This window comes from Rattus norvegicus, chromosome 1 (assembly GCF_021556685.1).
Source record: "Rattus norvegicus strain SHRSP/BbbUtx chromosome 1, alternate assembly SHRSP_T2T, whole genome shotgun sequence".
In the NCBI taxonomy this organism is placed as follows: domain Eukaryota; kingdom Metazoa; phylum Chordata; class Mammalia; order Rodentia; family Muridae; genus Rattus; species Rattus norvegicus.
The window spans coordinates 65,715,740-65,731,380 of record NC_141534.1 but is presented as its reverse complement, the minus strand read 5'-3'; the positions used below and the strand labels follow the sequence as shown (position 1 = coordinate 65,731,380).

The 15,641-nt window shown below is 45.2% G+C and overlaps 1 pseudogene across 1 annotated transcript; it reads left to right on the top strand.

Moving 5' to 3' along the window:
• The first annotated feature begins 5,429 nt into the window (after window positions 1–5,429).
• LOC148007170 (sperm motility kinase Y pseudogene) lies at window positions 5,430–10,081 on the top strand (annotated as a pseudogene). The gene is made up of 3 exons (XR_015646230.1): window positions 5,430–5,440; window positions 7,023–8,615; window positions 9,342–10,081. The product of XR_015646230.1 is annotated as a sperm motility kinase Y pseudogene (transcript).
• The last annotated feature ends 5,560 nt before the right edge of the window (window positions 10,082–15,641 follow it).

The following is a 15,641-nucleotide window of genomic DNA, read 5'->3' as shown; positions in this document are numbered from 1 at the left end:
CATTGTCACCATAAGGGAGCGCTGCTTTGACCTTCTCAGAAATAAAAGCTGACTTCCCTCAGGGAAATGGATGGACGGATGGATGGATGGATGGATGGATGGATGGATGGATGGGTGGGTGGGTGGGTGGGTGGATGGATGGATGGATGGATGGATGGATAGACAGAGAAGTGATTTGACTTAATCAGTTTCTTCCTTTCCTACTTTTCTGGTCGAAAACACACTGAACATGTCTGCTGCAATTGCTTGTTCTTCATTTCTGCTTTCTTTGGCTGTTCATTCAAGGCAGCTCCCTTAGAATCTGCTCATCTCAATAAAGGTCCATCTGTGGAATGTATAGCTTCTCAGTTAGGAGCTAAGGGATTCTTGGAAGGAGTTCCCAAAATCCCCTCTGGGGCAGTTGCCAGTGTTCTCTACTTCAGACAGCAGCTGCATGAAGCAAACACACACCTGTCTGAACATTCCAGCTTGGGTGCACGTCACAGTGCACCTGCCCCAGGGTCCTTGCCAGTTGCACATGCCACAGGGCCACAACTACAAGATCCCTTCCCCAGGAATCATGCCCCCTTGCATCTCCCCCAGGATTCCTGCTCTGTTGTAACTGAACCAGGGTCCCTGCCCGGTTGTTCCTGGCTCACGTTTCCTACTCAGTTTTACCTGCCCCAACGACCCTGTCCCACTGCACCAGCCTCAGGGATCCTGTCCCATTGTGCCCACTATGCTGCACCTTCCTGAGAGTACCTACTAACTGTTCCTAGGTGGCATTTTTCAAAATCTAATTCAAAGATCTTGCCAGTCAGAACCCATTGTCTTTATTAACACCAAGTAGATATTTGCAGGGCTTCCTCACCTACACTTAATCAATCCCTTCTCTCAGTTGTCCATGTGGAAGCAAAGAAACTAGCAGCAGAACATGGATTATTCATCCAGGATATCAGCAGCCCTAGAATTCTCATGAGATGGGCTGCTGTGACTGTGATACAGGGGTGGAAGGGAGGCTTTGACACTGAACAAGCCCAGAGTGCTGCCTCTGCTCACATTGTGCCAGCACCTTAGCCTACCTCTAGATGTCCTAAACTCTGAGAGGAGGAAGGAGATCTTCCTACATAGAAGATGTTCTCTGAATCTGTGCTGGCCCAGGTCAAGCCAGAGTGTTTGCACATGCCAGTTCCAGCCCCTGAGGGTTCTCTGCCTGCCTGGTGTTTTGTTGTGCTTTATGTCTGGCAAGGTGAAGATGTGGCCCATACTAGGAATATCTTTGAAGACAACTGCCCTGGGTTCCCATGCTAAAATTCAATTAGGGACTGACAGGGACCTAAATAACAACAAGACAGTGCCAAGACCATGAGTTCCAAAATCAAGAGCAAATGGGGCCTTGATGGTATCCTGTGCTGATCTGACAGGAGTCAGCACACACAATTCTCCTGCACATCCAATGCCCCTTGGAAAAATCCTCTGTCAAGGGTAAGTGATGCCTCATGAGAATGAACTGTCGGCGTAGGACAAGACACTTGGGACTACTGTCCTGAATTCACCAGTCTCAGATGAATGGGCTTTGAAAAGTTTTCAGGACACAGAATAGGGGTGTGTAAGCAAGTGCAGGTAATCCTTGGGTAACACATAGTTCCTGAGGAGGTTCTGAGAGCTGTTGGATCCACTCCTGGAAAAGGCAGCATTGTGTTCAGGGGGGTAAGAAAGCATGAGCCTGCTGATGTTTTCACAGTATTGCATGGGAACAGTAACAATGCCCTTAGGAGCAGGATGTCCTAACACTCTCAGATCAAGCAGACAGCCTAGAGCCTATTAGGCCCATATCCCAAGAGAATACCGGTCATGTGTGAAGCTTCTATAGCCAGGAAGCTGGAACAGGGAACATTGGCATTGTCTCAGTTAGGGGTTTACTGCTGAGAACAGACACACCATGACCAATGCAGCTCTTATGAGGACAACATTAATGGACACAGGATTGCAGGTTCAGAGACTCAGTCCAGTATCATCAAGCTGGGAGCATGGCAGCATCCAGGCAGTCATGGTGCCAGAGTAAGTGGGAGGTCTACATATTCATCTGAAGGCTGCTTGAGGAAGATTGGCTTGCATGTGGATAGGAAAATGGTTTCAAAGCCCATGCCCACAGTGACACACCTACTTTAACAAGACCACGACTCCTAATATTGCCACTCCCTGAGCTAAGCATATACAAACCATCATAGACATCTTGCAGGAGGGTGGTACTGTTCTATCAGAGAGAAGCCTCTGCTCCCGTTAATATACTGAGGTCAACCCTGGGTAGGGCACAGAGCCCTCCACACATCCTGGGACTCAGGGAGGCATCCTATGAAAGAGCTTTTTCCTAGAAGGAAACATGGGTGTAGGCCTCCCTTCCAGCCAGGCTGTAGGGAGTCTCCAATGCTAAACTCTGTCTTTTTGCAGAAGTGAAACAATGAAAATTCACCCTTAACAGTACAGTGAATAGCAAAAATGGTGAAAGGTATAAAAAGAACCAATTAGTACCAGAGCATGAGGATTGGTTTTATATGAAATGTGGGTGGGTGCAGTGCAGTATCCTCCTCCATGTACCCACATGTTCAGTAACTACCCTGTTCGATGCAGCTTTACACAGAACCATCTGGAATCCATTCACTGAGGGACTCCATCCCTGGACTGGAAGCTACAGGTGGGACTTTTGTATCCAGGTCTCCCAGCCCTGGGACAGGGATGCATGGATAAAGTGGAGAGAAGCAGACTGGAATGGTGCAGAGGTTATCCTGCCAACAACCCCAAGCCCCCAGCTGCATGACAATGTAGAACAGCGAGCAGTTTCCCAGCCAGCCTCACTCCCCATTGACAGACTTCTTCCAGTCCCTCCTTATGCCAAGGAAAGAAAAGCAAAAAAAGTAGGGGCAGGGAAAGAAAAATTGCTCTACTCCCAGGAGCCAAGGACAAGCCCCCTCCCATCCTCTTATCTGACCCCATAACCAGCCACAGCCAAGTCCTGGGCTCATCTCTAGAGGCACATGGACCCAGGCAGATGAGCCCTTGAATCACAATCGGCTCCTCAAAAGCATCCTATGGGTGTCAGTCCTAAGTCCATGAATCGGAGGTGCTCTGCACAGCTATTCAGAGAAGCCTTCTCTTGATCTCTGTGAAGATCTCTCTGTTGGATGTCAGAGGAGGGTGTCCATCCAGCATCAATCCAGGGACTGTGGCCCTCTAATGTGTTAGCCCATGTGAACCTCCCCACCTGTCCTTGTGCAACTCCTCCTTGATCGCCTTTTATAGGAAGATATTTAGGGTCCCTTGCAGGAGGCAGGGAAAATAGCACACAGCTGAGGGTGGTAGACAAAGCTGGGAACACATCAAATATTGAGTTGGTGTGAGGCTCCCTAAGCCATGCTTGGGCAGGTCTGTGCCAGCGATCCCATAAGACCCTTTGATTCTCCCCATGTACACAGCAGGAACCAATTGCCAGGCCTACCCTCTGCCCAGAGCAAAGGGAGATTGGAACTTGGATTCCAACCCTGGCCATTCCTATAATACCTGACCTTGTAACCCTTGCTCCCTTTGGGGCTCAACAGTCCCCCTCAAATGTAGACAGCAATGTCTAGATGGTGTTCACAGCTTTTCTTGCCTGAAACTGTGCTTTGTTTGATACTACAAACCAGGAAGTAGGGACTTAAACTTGAGATCACTGACTCAGGCTAGGGAGGACTCCAGGGCACCTGAGCTCAGCTGCAAAGGCAGAAGCTGAACCACAGTGAGCAGAGGTGGCACATTTTGCTGTTTCTTTCCTTTTCTGCTCTCAGGCCTTTCAGTGAACTCTACAGATGAGGATCTTTCCTCCCAGGCTTAGTGTCTGCAGCCATGAGAGTCCTCTACAGGGGACTCCAAACCCCAGAAGAGTCTTCAGAAGGAAAGCGCTACACACTGCACTGCCCCCAGCACTCTGAGAAACAGAGACCCTTTTTGGGCTTGGGCCAGTCAGTGCTCAATAGTTAGCTTCTGGCTGCACTGGCTGCTCACAAATAACACTGCAGACTGGGTCCTGTGACCTGGCTGTCACAGACTGTGATTGAGAATTCATTTCAACTGTGTCAGCATAGCCACTCTGTTCCTTCTGGCCCGAGGTTGCACAGAGCTCCTTGTCCTCATACATGCCTCTTCCATCACTGGACCTTAATATTTAAAGTGCGCCCTACACTCTGGATGGACTTGGTTTTCTATACATCATGCCAACCTCTGTGTTAGAGGAAGTGTCTGCCTGTGTATGCCTACCCCTTTATGTGCCTAGGTGTCCATGCATACCACTACCCCATGTCCTGTCAGGGGCCATCCTCTGGACAGGTCCTCACGCCTGCATGTCAGACCACCTGTCTTCAATCCCCAACCCCTCCCCACTGCACAGATGCTGAGCTTATGGGCTTTGCTGATGCATCCAACATTGATGGGGGTTTTGGGGATTGAAACTCAATTCCTTAACCTTGGGAGGCAAGTGCTCTGCCTATCCCTGCAGCTTTGTCTCAGGTGTTTGATGATAACCTAGAGCCTTTCTGAGGATTTATGAAATCAGTTTAATCTTGATGGGTCAGGCAAAGAAGTGCAGACCGACAGGAGCCGGATGTAGATCTCTCCTGAGAGACACAGCCAGAATACAGCAAATACAGAGGCGAATGCCAGCAGCAAACCACTGAACTGAGAATAGGTCCCCTATTGAAGGAATCAGAGAAAGAACTGGAAGAGCTTGAAGGGGCTCGAGACCCCAAAAGTACAACAATGCCAAGCAATCAGAGCTTCCAGGGACTAAGCCACTACCTAAAGACTATACATGGACTGACCCTGGACTCTGACCCCATAGGTAGCAATGAATATCCTAGTAAGAGCACCAGTGGAAGGGGAAGCCCTGGGTCCTGCTAAGACTGAACCCCCAGTGAACTAGTCTATGGGGGGAGGGCGGCAATGGGGGGAGGGTTGGGAGGGGAACACCCATGAGGAAGGGGAGGGGGGAGGGGGATGTTTGCCCGGAAACCGGGAAAGGGAATAACACTCGAAATGTATATAAGAAATACTCAAGTTAATAAAAAAAAAAAAAGAAACACAGCTTTGTTTTTTTTTATTTTTTTTAACAGTGTACCATCAGTTTGAGGCTAATCATTCAGAATACAATGAAAAAGTGACACCCTGAGTGTAGACATGACGACTTTGAAGCAGGAGGCATAGAAAACATTCAAAACAGAGAACCGAGGAGAGGTAAACATCTTACAGGCTTTGATTTCTAAAAGCCTTAAATCTCTCCATAGCCCAAGAAGCCAGAGCCTTGAAGCCCTTCCCAACCATGTCATGACAGGTCCTATTGTGACCTAATGAGGAGCGACTGTGAGGCGTCCCAGCTAACAGATGTTAAGCTGTTGCCAGGCCTGGATTTCTTTGAGTGCTTTGAGAGGAGGTGTGGAGTGGAGCCCTCTGCGACTTGTTTGTATCTTGTGAGCTGTGTGTGGTTGCATTGGATTTTACTGTACTGTGTATATGTGTATGTATCAGTGTGTGTAAGAGAGTGTGTGCTGACAGATTTGCCTGTGTGTGAGTGTGTGTACACTTTTGCTTGTGTGTTTGTCAGTATATGTAGGAGTGTGTGAGTATACAGGTTTGTTTGTGTGTATGTTTGTATGTGTGTACCACTTCTTTTGTGTGTGTGTGTGTCCCTGTGTGTGTGTGTGTGTGTGTGTGTGTCTGTGATGTGCATTTTTCCAGGTTTACTTGTGTGTAAGTATGTGTGTGCCTGTTCCTACGTGAGTGTGTTTTGTATGAATCTGGGTGTTTGTCTGTGTGTGTGCCTGTGTGTGTGTGTGTGTGTGTGTGTGTTTGTGTGTGCACGCACGTGCCCATCCCCTTTTGCCCCTTGTATCTATATTACCTGCACCTCAGTGCAAAAGAGTGTAGAGGCTAGAAGTCACCCTGGCTCCTGTTCCTGAGGCAGGTCCTCAACCTCATTTTCAAGACAGGCTCTCTCACTGGCCTGCAGCTGCCCAAGTACCTGTCTTGGCTCTCCAGTGGCTCCCAGGAATTTGATATGCCAACCCAATAATATCAGATTAAAGGCCTACGTAGACTGCTGGCTGCTTATTTATGGATTGATTTTTTTTCTATGTGTTTAAGAGATAGAATTAGGCCATATATTCTCAAGACCACTGGCTATTTCCTTATTGTGGTTTTGTTTTATTTATTTATTTATTTATTTATTTATTTATTTGTTTATTATGGATTGCTGGATTCATTTTGGTGGTGGTTTTTATGTTCTCACATGCTATATTACTGCTTTGATTATTTACGGTTCTGCAGTCGGATGTTTAACTCTATCTCCATTTTCAATGCCCTGCGGTTTCATCCTTTTTCATTATTCCTGTTTCTCTATTTTGAGTACAAGCAATCATTGGCTTAGACTTGATACAAATTTGCCCTTTGTGACACTTTGACTCTTCGACCTTTGTTTAAGGTTTACTATTCACTGATATTTAACTGCCTTATTCCTTGTGGTTGGTTAATTTTAATTTTCAGTATTTTGCTCTGGAGAGTTGTGGATTTTTGTGGATCACTAGGTCCTGAAATTCAATGGAGTTTTCCCTTAAGTGTTGGCTTTTTACATTTGTTTGTTTTGTCTTATACTCAGTCTTTCTCCTCTCATTTCTTTCATCTGACCTTTTTCTTCAAACAATCCATTCACAGTATTGATCAGCTTTGGCTGCCCAATCCTATTGTAGTATGACGATTTTTATTTTCATCATTACGTTTAGTATTTGTGTGCTCTTGGCTTTCTCTTTTGGGGTTGGTTATTTGGGTGGCTTTTACTTATGATTCTTCATATTTCCCCCTGTTCATAATTTTACTCTATTTTTCTAGTCTAGTCTTTTCTTTGTTATTATTTTTTCTTTTTGTTTCATTTGTTTCTTTTAGGTACCACATGTGTAATTTTAGTTCCTGAATTGCTCCATCTTTTTCATTATTTGATTCCATTTGTTTGTTATTTTTAGGTAGCATTAGTACTGATAAAATGCCTACAGAGACTGAGGAGGAGTTACCACCTTCTAGTCCCGATCCCAGTATCTCTCAGGAGGGAACCTCTCATTCCCAATATAAAGTACTGAAGACTATTGGAAAAGGAAGCCATGCCAAGGTCCTCCTGGCCCACCACCAGCTCACAGGAACCCCAGTGGCGGTCAAAGTTCTCCGAAAGAACAAGCAGTGGTTCCGGCCAGCCATGAGAGAAGCAAACATAATGAGAAAGATCAACCACCCCAACATTGTTTCTCTCTTACAAGTCATTGAAAACAAAACTAGAATATACCTCATAATGGAGCTGGTGGAAGGCCAACAACTCTACCAGTACATCAGAGAGTCAGGGCACATAGAGGAGGATGAGGCCCGGCAAATATTTGAACAGATATTGTCAGCAGTGAGCTACTGCCATGGAAAGGGGATTGTTCACCGAGACCTGAAAGTGGACAATATAATGATTGATAAAAACAAAAAGGTCAAAGTCATCGACTTTGGGCTTAGCACCGAAACACAACCTGGACAAATGCTAAACCAGCACTGCGGTGCGTATTCTTTTGGTTCCCCGGAACGCTTCCTTGGACTTCTGTATGGCGGGATGAAGAATGATATGTGGACAATAGGAGAGGTCTTGTATTATATGGTAGTGGGAAAGCTCCCATTTGATTCTGTGATCATCCAAGAATTACAAAAACAAGTTGTTGCAGGGGTGTATCCTGCCCCCTGTGGGGTTTCAGAAGAACTGGAGAACCTCCTTAGTCAATTACTAACAGTAAATCCAATGTATAGACCAACAGCCAGCGAGGTGATGAAACACGCCTGGTTCAAAGAACATGGGAAGGGGTTCACAGTTCCTTGTGAAGAACTGCTTCCCCTCAGGTCAGACCCTGAAATTTTGGGTGCGATGAAATGCATGGGATTTCAAGCCTCTGTAATAAAATACTCCCTAATAAAAAGAAAGTATAATGAGGAAATGGCAACTTATTGCTTCCTACAACAGCAGGCTCTCCCAGGGTATGGCTGCACAGCCCAGGCACAGCAAGTGCGTCCCATTGCAGCCCCATTTCCTAGCCTTGATACTGCTGCTGCTTTTAGATTACAAAGAAAGAGGAGTGGAAGCCTGCCAGTCCTTGGCACCTTGCAGGTGTCATTCTCCCAAGGTCACATATCTCATTATGGCCAGAAGGTTCATACAAAAGGAGGAAGAAGGTCCACTGTGGCTGGTCGTCTCAGGCCACTACCAATAACACCTACACAGGACCACTATCACAAATGTGCCATGAGTGTCCCATACATTCAAACAACAAGCATCTTCAGTGAGAAGAGTAGCAACAAGGAAATAAAAGAAGATAATCTACTCTCCCACAGAGCCCCATTAGAGGATAAGCCCATCTCCAGCAGGGTCCGGCACAGAGGTTTTAAGGGGTGGACCAGGAATATAGCAAATGCCCTGATAAAGCTTTGTTGCTGCTTGCCAAGGAGAAAGAAACCTCGCCTGGGGCAGAACAGAATCTCACCCCAGAAATGAGCCACAGGGAGAGTCCAGATAACAAGCAGCAGGCACAGCCCAGGTACCTTCGTGCTTTGTCCTTTCTAGTTTGCTCTATGCTGGTCCTTCCTCTGTCTCTGGTTTCCATTTTCCCCACAATTCTTACCTTGTATCTTCTCTAAGTTCTTTTATGAGGTTTCCCCAACACCAAGCCTTCTCCCTCTTCTTGATTTCTCCTCTTCCCAGCAGGGACTCAATATGAATTCCCCACTCTACAGAGTTTTCTTGTTGACCCATCCCTTCAGATGGACTCCAGCTCCCCCTTAGGCCAATAGCTCCCACAGGGTGAGGACTAGAGATTCATGGGCTCATGGACTCATCCATGGGCTACTGGTTCTAGCACATGTGGTCATCAATCACAAGTGCTGCAGAACAGAGTCATATGTTTTCAAATGTAACATCCCACTCCATTTAGCCTTAAAATTAATAACAAGGATTGTCACTGAATAAGTATCAACAACCTAGTTTGTTGGTTATTGTTGATGGTCAGAATCCTGCATGCATGCATATTGTTTTGCATACTGATTTTTTCATTCCTAAGACCTAGCAATTGATATATATATATATATATATATATATATATATATATATGTAACATTTCTAAATGATTTCTTTCAAAAATCTTAACTGAGAAGTAGAAGAGAAGATTTGATAAAATAATAAGGCAATCAAAGCTCCAAATGGTAATCTAAGTATTCTACCGCATAAGAGTTTTGCTTAGAATAAATTGACTTTTTTTCTCTCACAGTGCCATCTTGAAATTCTGTCATGTCCTGAGTATAAACAGGAGGTGATTTCAGACACATGGCCAAGGAAAAGACACCAGCAGAAACTACAGCACCAACAGGAGAAAAAGCAATAGCACCAGCAGCATTAGCAGCAGAAGGAGGAGGAGGAGGAGAAAGAGGAGGAAGAGGAGGATTCCCCAACACCAATCTCCTCCCTCCTCTTGATTTCTCCTCTTCCCAGCAGGGACCCAATATGAATGATGAGTTCCCCACTCTACAGAGTTGTCTTGTTGACCCATCCCTTCAGATGGACTCCATCTCCCTCTTAGGCCAATAGCTCCACAGGGTGAGAACTAGAGGGTCATGGGATCATGGACTCTTCCTTGGGCTACTAATCCATAGAGAAACGGGCCTGTAATACCAGACACTCAAGACACACAGTAGGTAGGGGGATCAGAACTTCAAGGCTAGCCTGGTCTACATCATGAGTTTAAGATCAGCTTGGCCAACTTACTGACACCCTTTTCCTAGAGGTGAGGAGGGCTAAGGCTACTAACTCAGTGGTAGAGTACTCGTGGGGAAACAGACTGCTGTCCATTGATACCTCTCCTTCCTTGCTCGGAAATACACAATGGTATTAGAAGAGTCAAAGGTTCCTGGCCTAGCATCCACTATTCTATTTGCTACATCATTAAGGGTGCAGTTTTTGGTATTTTGGTCAGGGATCAAATCTATGAAATAAAACTTAAGCAATACTCTCATTGCTGTCATAGTGGGAGGTGGATGATAAATGCTTGCCCACCTGCATCAGTACAAAGCTGGTTCCTTGGACTCCCTGCAAACACATCACTGCTAACTGTGTGCCTTGTATAGGCTTTTCCAGCACTGTCATAGCTTGAAAACCTTCCCTGCTATGGACCCTTGAGTGGGCATCCTGCCTTTCTCAGTCTCAGAATGGAGCAAAGATCCCCTGCTCACCTCTAGGCTCACAGGTCAGGGACCTCTTCCATCCCATAGTGAACAAGACTGGCACAGCTGCACACACCTTGGAAAAAGAATGTATTGGCAACCCTTAACAAAAAAGATGGTTCTTACTTTCGATTATGGCATTCTATAAAATACGGGTATTTCCTGGTATAATTACACATGTCATTGATTGTGTGTGTGCGTATGTTTTTTGAGGTTGGAGGGGGATAATTCATTTCTCTAAGCCCCTTCCTCAATGCTGGGTGATAAACATTGACTCTCATATAGATTTTAATAATTATACATTTATTTATATATTTTTAAGATTCGTTTATTTTCCCAACTTTTGTAGCTCTTTCTGTGTGTGTGTGTGTGTGTGTGTGTGTGTGTGTGTGTGTGTGTGTGTTTGTGTGTGTGTGTGTGTGTGTGTAATTAGATATAATACTCAGGGTCAGTAATCCTACCCTTGAGCTACCTTATAACTTTTTATGTTTTAAACAGCTTTATTATGATATCTTTGATATATAAAGCTGATATGTGCTAGAGGTGAGCATCTTGATGTTCTTAAAGACATGTTCTTCCTCAGATACAGAACGCGAGCTGGCTAAAATCCTTGCTACTCCTGCAGATTAACCTTGTCATGCACTGAAGCAATGGGGCACATACTAAGCACACTCCCTGAGCTGCTTCCTAGGTTGGTAGCACTGGCTCCATCCCAGGCACAGCTGGAGTGGGCAGCTGTAAGGTTGAGGACCTGCACTCAGGACACTGGGCCCCAGGAGCACCCCACCTGCTGGTCATCCTGTGTACCTCTGAATGTCACTCCTGGGTTCTCACTGCCTGGCACTTAACCATAGACACCACTGTAGAACAGTCTAAGGCCAGAAGGGCAAAAACATTGTTGTTATAAATTTCTACTATGGAAACATCAAATGTTGTGCTTCTTGAACAGTTTTATGAAATGAACCTGGGAGAAACACAAGAAATATGGCCTGAAGTCTCTTCTGCAACTGCCACTCCAGCATAAGCGTCCACAGGCAGTCAGTCTCCTCTGCACTACCGTCCCCCTTGTTTTGCAACTCATGGATCTCCTTGCTTAGCATATGCACAAGGTGCATTTGCTGTTGCTTCTCCAGCTTCTTCCTGACATCTTATTTTTATGGGTCTGGAGACAGACTCCCCAGAGGACAGCACCTCTTTTCTGATAGTTATGAACTGCAGATCCCTGTGCTCAATAGTGGGGGGCTGCTGCAGGGACTACAACACCAGAATGACTGTTTCTTGGGGCCTCTGCAGTGTGGAAGGTTTTCCTGGTTTGGTCGGTGTGGTCAAAGATGAGAAGGAAGCAAGTTCAGGGAATGAGAGTGCATCTGTCGCCCTTTCCTCTCCTTGTCCCTGTGCTTCCTCTCTGCTTCCTTGTCCAGACAGGCCTTCTATATCTCAGACCACCACTGCTGCTCCTCACTCTTTTTACCCAGCCACCTGTGCAGACTGGGATGCTGCCTTGTTTGCAGAAGGAGGGGGGAGTGGCAAATCCACTGAAATGCCACCAATATCTGGTGTAGTGGACCTGTGGTAGAGGAGGTGGTGGAGGGAGGTCTGTTCATATGGGCTGGGAGACAGTCACAGGGGTGGGCAGCACCTCTGCTGGGGTTTCCCAATGGCCAGGACCACTCTTGGTCAGAGTGGAAGCAGGGGCAACTGACTTGGAGGAAGGGTTCAGGTGCTCCTGGCTGCATGTGCTAGATTCCACTGAGGACCTATGGATCCACATATCACTGTCACACTAGAGACCCTTGCCAGCTTCTACTCAGTGGAGCTCAAGTAGGTAAAACTTCCTGAAGCTCTTCCTTGGAAGGGGTAAGAGGCTGAGAAAAGAAAAGAGGAAGCTGTACTACTTCAGGGACTCACCAGAGATATTTGCAAAATTTCATGCATGTTTCTTCCTCACAGAAGAGGTAACAAAAACTGGGGAATGGTTATATAACCAGACCTGACACTGCTTTATGGCTCACTGGCCAAGTAGCCAGCTGTTCCTGTGTCTACAAAGGAATAAAAAGATTTTTTCTATACACTGATGCATGCTGTTTGTGGCATTGTCACTCCTGAAATTTAGCTCCTAACTTCAGGTCTAGGTAGAGGGGTCTGTTCTTGTGAAATGTAAAGAAGTAAACAATCAGATGCTTAAAACTGCATAAAAGGCGTACTTTTTCCTCAGGTATCTGTTTTACAATCTTTTAAAAAGCATTCATGGGGGTTGACACCTCGAAACAAGCTTTGCCATTTCAGGAAAAGTGTGATGGAGGGAAGATTTGTATGGTGGGTTACTGGGAAGACAGGATTGTAAAGGAAATAAATAAATGGTTTTCTAAAAAGCATGTATTTTAAATGCCCTGCTAAAAACTATAATTTTGACACTATGCTTTCAATAAAAAACATTTCACATTTTATTTACTCATTTAAACTAATTCTCATTTTCCCAGATTCATTAATTTAGTATTAATTTACTTGAGTAGCGTAATAAAAATAAAACTGAAAAAATAAAAAGTAAAAATAAAAGCTGAGTCAGGGTCAGAAGAGGATTCACAATACTGCACCTAACAGACTGTGAATATATCTAGTAAACCGTACCATCAGATCTGATCTGTATCATGATCCAGAAGTATTTCTCAGCATCATGCACTCAGTCTCAACTAACTTCTTCCTTGAAAAGCTGAGCAAGAGCTGTGGTAGGAGCTACTACATGGGACTTTTAGGGTCTCACTTTATAAAAATAATTTATGTGTATGAGTGTTTGCCCAGCATGTGTGCACATGAATGCTTGACTGGTGTCCAAAGAACTTAAAAGAAGGTTTCAAATCCCCTGAAATTAGAGTTTTAGGCAGTTGTGAGCTAACACTGGTGTTGTAAAATACTGAACCATCTTTCCAGCCCCAGATTTTGATAACTTTTAGGAGGAGCCATATCTCAATACAGGATTACTATATGTTGGCTAACCTGGCTTGAGTCACTAGCTCTTACCTCTCTGCACCATGGAGGACAATGGCTGGGTAAGACAGGTGGACAGGCAGTGAGAGAGGATGCCTTGATTTGCAACTTCCAGTGTAACCATGGAACTGGTTGTAGTCATGAGTTCTGCTGCCCTAGGAAGAAAATATAAAGAAACAGTGCTCACTGTCATAGAGGAGTCTATGTTCAGAATACTTGTGCTTAGGTTCCTCAGCCTGGTTGCTGTTTGGGGAAATAAACCAGACTTTCAGAAGATTATGTCCTGTCCACATCACTTATGATAATTAATTATAAAACAGGTAAATATATTCTATTCTATAACATAAACATTAAGATATTTAAAGATTTTACAAGCTCTAAGTATATGTGTACATATTTATATAATTATTTAATGAAATGTTCTATACTAATATACATTCTTATGAGTGAACCCAAAATGAGATTCATGTGCTCTAAGAACTAGGGTTATAGTGAATGTGAGTAAACACAAAGAGCTTTTACATCACTTCTTTTTGAATTCAAATTTCAAAATTAAATGCAAACTATCACTTCAGTACACTAAAACTAACCAATTAGTTGACGCGTTTAAGTGACCAATTAGTCATACCTTTCCTGAGAAAGTCCAACCAGACTAAATTCATCCACAATGAGGAGTTGGGCATGGGCACCTAGTTGTCCAACCTGAGCCACCAGAAGGGTGTAGGGAGAAAAGAAAAAAGGCAGGGTCACTGGTTGCTGCCGCTGCGGAGAGCTCATAGGCAGCACCCCACGAGCAAACTTGAGCCTCGGGACCACAGGTAAGACCAACTTTTCTGCTGCAAGAGACCTGCCTGGTGAACTCAGGACACAGAGAGGCAAAAATTCCTCTAGGACTGGGCACTTCCGGGGTTTACCGGGAGTCCCAAACCCGCGGATCCCGGCCCGCAGCAGCTCTCTGCTCCCAAACCCCGTGGGAGAGAGACCTCACTGCCTGGTCAGGTGGGCACACCTGAGGCTGCAGAGCAGAAGAGACCACCAACACTGCTCACCCTTGCCCACATCCCTGGCCCAATAGGAAACTGTTTAAGGCCTCTGGGTTCCCGCAGAGGAGGGCCCAGGTGCAGCACGACCGCTGCGTCTGAGACACGACCAGAACCTGAAGGGACAGACGGGATAAACAGTTCTCTGCACCCAAATCCCGTGGGAGGGAGAGCTAAACCTTCATAGAGGCAGACATTCCTGGGAAACCAGAAGAGACTGCACTCTGCACATATCTCTGACGCCAGAGGAAAACACCAAACTCCATCTGGAACCGTGGTGCACGGAAGCTCCCGGAAAGGGCAGCGCAGATCTTCCTGGTTGCTGCCGCCGCAGAGAGCTCATAAGCAACACCCCACGAGCAAACTTGAGCCCCAGGACCACAGGTAAAACCAACTTTTCTGCTGCAAGTGACCTGCCTGGTGAACTCCAGACAGAGGCCCACAGGAACAGCTGAAGACCTATAGATAGGAAAAACTACACGCCCGAAGGCAGAACACTCTGTCCCCATAACTGGCTGAAAGAAAACAGGAAAACAGGTCTACAGCACTCCTGACACACAGGCTTATAGGACAGTCTAGCTACTGTCAGAAATAGCAGAACAAAGTAACACTAGAGATAATCTGATGGCGAGAGGCAAGCACAGGAACCCAAGCAACAGAAACCAAGACTACATGGCACCATCGGAGCCCAATTCTCCCATCAAAACAAACATGGAATATCCAAACACACCAGAAAAGCAAGATCTAGTTTCAAAATCATATTTGATCATGATGCTGGAGGACTTCAAGAAAGACGTGAAGAACTCCCTTAGAGAAACACAGGAAAACATTAATAAACAAGTAGAAGCCTACAGAGAGGAATCGCAAAAATCCCTGAAAGAATTCCAGGAAAACATAAATAAACAAGTAGAAACCCATAGAGAGGAGTCACAAAAATCCCTGAAAGAATTCTAGGAAAACACAATCAATCAGTTGAAGGAATTAAAAATGGAAATAGACGCAATCAAGAAACAACACATGGAAACAACCCTGGATATAGAAAACCAAAAGAAGAGACAAGGAGCTGTAGATACGAGCTTCACCAACAGAATACAAGAGATGGAAGAGAGAATCTCAGGAGCAGAAGATTCCATAGAAATCATTGACTCAACTGTCAAAGATAATGTAAAGCGGAAAAAGCTACTGGTCCAAAACATTGGTCCAGGACTCAATGAGAAGATCAAACCTAAGGACAATAGGTATAGAAGAGAGTGAAGACTCCCAGCACAAAGGACCAGTAAATATCTTCAACAAAATCATAGAAGAAAACTTCCCTAACCTAAACAA